The sequence below is a fragment of the Benincasa hispida genome, chromosome 1 (genome assembly GCF_027475165.1).
Source record: "Benincasa hispida cultivar pf3 chromosome 1, pf3_genome.v1.1, whole genome shotgun sequence".
In the NCBI taxonomy this organism is placed as follows: Eukaryota; Viridiplantae; Streptophyta; class Magnoliopsida; order Cucurbitales; family Cucurbitaceae; genus Benincasa; species Benincasa hispida.
Genome location: NC_143478.1, coordinates 95,673,831 through 95,680,811, shown reverse-complemented (window position 1 = coordinate 95,680,811; position 6,981 = coordinate 95,673,831). Strand labels below are relative to the sequence as shown.

The 6,981-nt window shown below is 32.2% G+C and overlaps 1 long non-coding RNA gene across 2 annotated transcripts; it reads right to left on the bottom strand.

The window, feature by feature from the left end:
• Nucleotides 1-2,844: 2,844 nt before the first annotated feature.
• LOC120069971 (uncharacterized) lies at nt 2,845-5,896 on the bottom strand. Of its 2 annotated transcripts, XR_005479733.2 has the most exons (3): nt 5,803-5,896; nt 3,496-3,722; nt 2,845-3,335 (listed from the first exon to the last, which is right to left on the bottom strand). It is a non-coding gene; the product is annotated as an uncharacterized LOC120069971 (long non-coding RNA). The 2 variants fall into 2 exon arrangements; XR_005479732.2 differs by lacking the exon at nt 5,803-5,896 and having other exon boundaries at nt 3,496-5,349.
• Between the last annotated feature and the right edge of the window lie 1,085 nt (nt 5,897-6,981).

The window sequence follows — 6,981 nt, the reverse complement described above, 5'->3', positions numbered from 1 at the left end:
TGGCTTAATGTTCGACATAAATAGCAGTATAGATCATAAATTTCATTTACAATATATATCCATTTAAGTAATCAGAAATCCCAATACATCAAAATTTGTATATATCACAATACACATAAAATCTAAATAAAAAACTGTCAATTAATTTTTATATTCTAACAAATACCTTGAAATATTGTCAATATACTTTGGAACATATACAAAATTAAGATCAATAGATATTATAATATACAAAATTAAGATTATATATTGTTTAATCAAATTTTTTTATCATTTATCACAGTATATAAATCACATATTGACTTAATATTCAATATAATAACAGTATATATCAAATAAATAGTGGCATATATAACAATATATAATTCACATACATCAAGTAAAGAAATGCATATTCCCTTGGAGGTTTATAAAATATATATTTAGTGTTTTTTTTTTAAAAAAAAAAGTTCTCCTCGATCTTGGTGTGGCGGGTCTATATAGATGGCATGAACAAAGTCCATCTTCATATGGGGGTTTATAACACATAACCCTCCATCTTCATCTTTTATTCTTCTTCAGCCATGGCCACCACGGATCTATATAGGCAAATGGATCTTGGTGTGTGGCACAACCGAAGGGAGCAAAACTCGAATGGAGAGAGAATCAACGAGAAGACGACGGCTTACCTAGGCGACCCGCGATCGATGACCAGAAGTCGATTTGATGATGGAAAATAGTTGATAAACGAGGAAAAACAGCCGATTTCGACGGGCACTACAACAAATATGACTTATTATAGTTCTTGGACATAGCCTTTTTAAAAATAGGCTATAGGAAATTTTTTTTAAAAAAAATGTTAAAAATCAAATTTTGGGGGTGCACTCAAAATTTTGTAGTTTCCTACCCGAACACATAAAATTTTGGAGGCCGCACGCTTCACCCCTTCTTCAAACACACAAAACCCATATTTTCTTTTTCTTTATTTCTCTTCTTTCCTTTCTTCGTCTCTCCACACAAAATCTCAATTTTCTTTCTCTCAAATCTCAACCCTTATTTTCTTAAATCACAACTTTCAGCATTTGAAACCCATATCATTCTCATTCCTCTCTTTATCACTCTCAACTCCGAATGATGTCCTAAAATGTGTGCCCACATACCATCGTCGACGATTGATTTTTCATCGTCTCCATCAGTTGCAGCAACGTTGGTGAGTGTGATTTTCCTTTCTTTACTCATTCTTAGATCCATTTTCATTTTCTTTTTTATTTTATTTTAGATTTTCCTTTTTACACTTTTTCCATTGGCAATTAATTACTATTTGTGTTTGGTTGTTGTTCGATTATAGTTTCTGCACTTGAAGGAGATCGAACTAGCTAAATGGAATGCAATTATGTATTGGGTTTTGTTTTTTTTTATGGTTGATGATTCTGTGATCCTAGTCTAAAAATTTTATGCTAGAACTCGATCCTCAATCCAGTCCAAAGCTCGATCCTCGATCCCCATTGTGAAGAACTCGTCCTCACTGCGAAGAACTTGATCTGATTCATAACTCGATCCTCGATTCCCATTGTGAAGAACTCGATCCGGTCTAGAACTCAATCCTCGATTGGACTCGATCCAAGTCTTGATTCGGTCCTCGATCCGGTCTAGAACTCCCCCACTATGAAGAACTCGATGTTCGTCCAATTCAAACAGGAGAGACTTTTAAAGCGGGTAATAACATACAAATGCTCAAATTTCAGTTTAAAACATCTTTTAGAATATTTTGAATTATCGCTTTCTTATTCTTTTGATAACAATTACCTTTTTTTCTCTCTTGTTCTACACTATTTCTCTTCTCGCCTTCAATTGTTTATTGCTCTGTTTTTACCATGAGTATTATTTGTAGGTTCGTGACTAGAGATAAGATTGGAATCTTTTTTTCAATGAACCGCAAGCAAAAAAGTATTGTTTTAGCATGTTTGTCATGCTTATTTTTTGCTTTTTTCTTAGTGGGTAAAACAAGTTACACTTTAATCATTGTTGATTTCAATCTATTATTGGAATTGTAAAACATCTCCATATTTTACATATTGTTCTGAATTTTTTTTAAAATATTTATTCATTGTGCCTTTGTTTCTATTTCACTACTATTTTCATATGTTTAGAGTTAATGACCATTGCTTGTATTATTATTATTATTATTGCCTAATTAGTGGCATTTATTATTTCAATGATCTATGAAGTTTAATGTCAACTTACCCTTACTAACCAATGCTTATATATATTTGTTACATTGAGAATAGCTAAAATGAATGACAAGCTCATGAATTTATAAGTAATTAAAAGTTTAATAATTGTGTTATGTAACTTTGTTGATTATTAATGAACCACGTAATTTTAGGTTGTTTTGAGAGTCAAAATGACAATTATATACTTTTTATATAGTTTTGATATTCAATTGTGGTTTTGGGAACCAATCTGATGTTAGTTCACTTTTTATGTAGGTAGATGAAGATCAAAGATGGAAGCTCAATTTCGTGATGCTATAATCCTTAAAATTTGATGAATTTTGTTGTATGGTTAAAAATTACATTTGATGTATTTTTTGTATTATTGGATAATTTTTTTAGTTTCTAACGTAAATTGATTACTAAATTTCAATAATGAAAGGAAGTCATTGTATTTAATGCATACATTATGAATTATTTCATATGTCTATTTAACTTAAAACAAGTGTTTGAAATGTAAATGGACATAATTTCAATGTTGTTTGTCATAACATAAGATTAAAGCTATATAGATGATATAGTAGCCTTAAAAAAAGATTATTATGTGTCAAATAGAGCATTCAGAAAAAGCTATTATATAATAAAGATAGCATTAAGAGCAAGCTATTATATATTAAAGATAGCTTTAATGACTAATGCTATTGAATGTTTCATAGCCATGTATACATGCTATATCTCCATACTCTATTATACATCTATTATAGCTCTACAAAAAAGCTATAAAAAGTCCTAGACTTTTAATAACATGGGCTGTCAGGACCTTCGAAAAAGGCTATACAAGGTCTTTTATAGCCTTTTTCGTTAGCTGTTGTATCCATTATTTCTTGTAGTGGTGAATGACTGATGAATAAGAATGAATAGCGCACGAAGGATTGGCGAATGGCGGTCGAATCCGACTGAAAAACAACGGACTGGTGAACAACGACGGCATGGGTCAGTCGAATCCGACGGGCGAATGGCAACAGCGAAGGGTGTGAAATTGCTGGATGGAGAAAAGAGATGGAGGAGGAAGAAAGGGGAAGTGGAGGAGTCGATGATTTTTCTTCTTTAAAAAGAAATATTAATAGGTGTGAAGCCTTAAGCCTGTGCATGGAGGAGAGAGAATCACAATTTTATATATATATATATATATATGCAAGAGTTAAACAACATGCAATGGAAGTATCAAGGATCCATAAGAATTCTAATTCATTAATTTGGCAGAAAACATGCTTCAACAGAAAAAATGGGTTGCATGACATACCTTTGAAGAACTTCCTCTAAGCTTCGATTCAGCTGCAAATCTCCACAGGATCTTGTTGTAAACCACCCCAAGATCTTCTCTACTATACTCTTAGAGCTTAAAATTGAGTAGTGGGACTCAAAATAAGCTGGAATTAAGGGAATTTGGAGAAGCTCACAGCAGCAACTATGTAGAAGACCATCCTTCTCCTCTCAACTTTTTCTCAGAATTTTGTTCAGTTGCTCTCCCTTCAAAACACTCCAAAATCTTTTATATATTGCAGACATTCATGCAAAGAAGTTTGCTACATGACACCTCATGCTTGGAGTTAATGAAGAGTTAAAGTAGGTTGTTGGTGAGCTAGTTCATAAAGTAAATGGAAAATCAATTTTTCCAACTTTATGTTTTTCTTTTCTGTTTCTATTTTATCAAAATTGATTTCAAAAATCAATTTTATTTAATAAAACTAAAAATACTATTAATTTTACAAAATTAATTTTTTTTAATAAAATTAATAAATAATTATTTAAACAATTTAAATAATTCTAATTAATTTAATATCAAATAATAAATTATTTTTTTAACATAATTCCATCTTCAAATATTTAAATCATATTTAAATATTATTTCTCCAAATTCATTTAATTCTAATTTGAACACTTCAAATTAACTTATCACGCTATTCTATAGCTTATCCATTTACGAGCTAGTAGGGGGACCTTGCAGACCTACAGATCATAGGCTCCAACGATCCGAGATTTATCAGCTAAACTCATTAGACCGATCTAATCCCCATTTGTTAACTAATGGGTGATTCCACTAAAGCCCATAGTTGAACTCCCCTCACTGTAGATGTATTATATCCACTCGATATAACCATGATTAGTAAGTTAACTAGGTTGTTCATAATAACGGCTGGGTCAAATCTCTGTTTTACCCCCGAAATTATCTCTTGTTCCTTAAGTTTCGCTGATCTCCTAATGAACAATTGATTTGTGATCCAATCAACAAATCGAATCCCTCTCAAGCCAATGAGAGAATGAGGCCTCTTGTTCAAGACCCAGAATTAACACTTGAAATGGTAAGCTTAATGAACAGCTATTCATCCGGTCTTATCCCCAAAATGGTAAGCTTAATGAACAGAGGCAATTGATCTACTCTCATCATTTGCAAATCAAAGGATAATCTCGAACAAACAAGAGTTCATAGTTAACCCAGGATTAAGGTTAAGTTACCTAGGTCATTGCTTTGAAATATTCAGTCTTAAACAGTAAACAACATTATAAAGTAAGAGTGATAGGTTTTGTGGTCCGATCTTGCACAAAACTCATTTGCACAGGACACCCCCACTCCTCATGTCTCAACATGCACGAATTAGGATCACTTTGTATGTAGCACTTTACAACATTTTGTAACAACTACAGAGTAGGTCGCATCCAATAGTATTACCAAAGGTACCTAACCTTATTCATATACTATAGATCATTTTGACTATTTACTCGAACTTGATCCACTTGTATGTCTCCACATAAAGTTCAAGTACTCATATAATAGTTAAGGGACTTAGGTCTATTGGATTTCTAAAAAACAATATATTCAACAACTTTATCGAATTCTCATAATAAGTTCTAATATTTACAAACCACGAGTTTTAGGACATAAAACCCAACAATATATATATCTGTGTGTGGGACTAGGGGCTAAATTGTAAATAGTCACTGACATTAGTGGAAAAACAAAATCCAATAGGCTTTTTTTTGGTAAAAATGAAATGTTCAATATATTAATTTAATATAGCCCCTATTTTAAGGTCTTTTATGTCGAAACCTCCCACTCCCACTCCCCCTCAAAAAAAAAAAAAAAAAAAAAAAAAAAAAAAAGCAAAACATTATAATGTTTTCCTATAACATCAAATTTATTAAATGACTATAGTACATCACCATATCAAAATCCTAAAATTAGGAGTTATTTTCGACATTTTTTAAGCCTAAAAGCACCGCACACATTTTCTCCTTCACAAAAACCACTGCCTAAAATGCAAGTCCCATCTTTTTCTTTTTCGTTTAAGACTCATCAACTCCAACCTACAACCAACATTTTTTAGCTACTATGCGCCAACGACTATCGCTTGCCATCAACCACTACACGCAGGTGACCACTGACCATGTGGGTAAGTCGTATGTCATCTCTCCCACTCTCTAATAAGGCAACCCTAACCTTCAGCCCAAAGACCCAAGCTATTATGTAGCAAGAACCTTTGAATCTAAGAAATTAATACCTCCTTATACAATTTAGCTCAACCCCGAGAAAATGCTAGAATTAGATTACCTCTTGATCGAAGATCTAGAAACAATATTGGAATATCTTGTTTTAGACTGAGTCACTCCACAATCAACTTGATCAAGGTTAGATTGAATGGCTCACATGCATTCTATATACCCTTATAGAGATTCTAAACCTACTTAATGTAAAGTAGAAAAAGTTAAAATAAAACATTAAAAGAGCTCTCCATCTTCCAACCACCATCTTCCAACCACCATCTTCCATCCACCATATTTAATGCATTTATTTTAGAAACATTGACTAGACATAAAATTTAACACTTAAAAGCTAGAAATTAATTAAAGACAACAAATACCTCTAAAATTAAAATGGTGGAAATTAATTAAAATCAACTAAAGTTTATTAATGTTTTTCATAGGTCCCGATCCATATCATCTTCTCCCTTCTCAAAATGATTCGTCCTCGAATATGAAAGTATCTCCTACATCAAATGAGCAAAATTCAGCGGCATTGAAAAAGAAATTCACATATCCCTCACCTTGTAGAGTAATCTTGTAGTCTTGGGATTTCATATGCAAGTCATGGATGGAACTCCACTTGGGTTTTTTCGGGAAACAACGATCCTTCCAAAAGTGTATTCACGCCCAATTCCTCATTTTGAACACCTTACGCTTGCTGTCATGATTGAATTTTGAAGCAAATTTGGAGGTGTGTCTCTCAATAAATTATTTGGACTTGAAGTCTATATCAATACTTCTTTGTTGACATTTGAAGCAATCTTCAAATCAAGCATCTTTATAAGTGTGTTGGCCTCCGATAAAAACTCAGAAGAAACACTAGAAAAACATGGTTTGAGCTCACTCGTTAGAAAACAAGTTTTTTTGTATAGAAGATCAAAAATATTTTGTTTTGAGAACAAAATATATTTGATCTCACATGAGCTCCTCTTTTTTTACTTTTCTCTCATTTTCCTCTCTAGACCATAAACTAACCCCATGCTTTTCTTTCTCACTCTTTTTGTCACAAGATTCTTTTTTAATCAATATACATGCTTTTGTTTTGACCTTGTCTATCTTTTCCTCTAACTCAAATACATCAACATGAACTTCAATATTAGATGTTATAATACAATCAACTAATTTTTGACAAGGTATTCATCTTGAACTTTATCACTCTCTACCACAACAATGGGCATACTTTTAGTAGATGGACTAACCTTTTTCA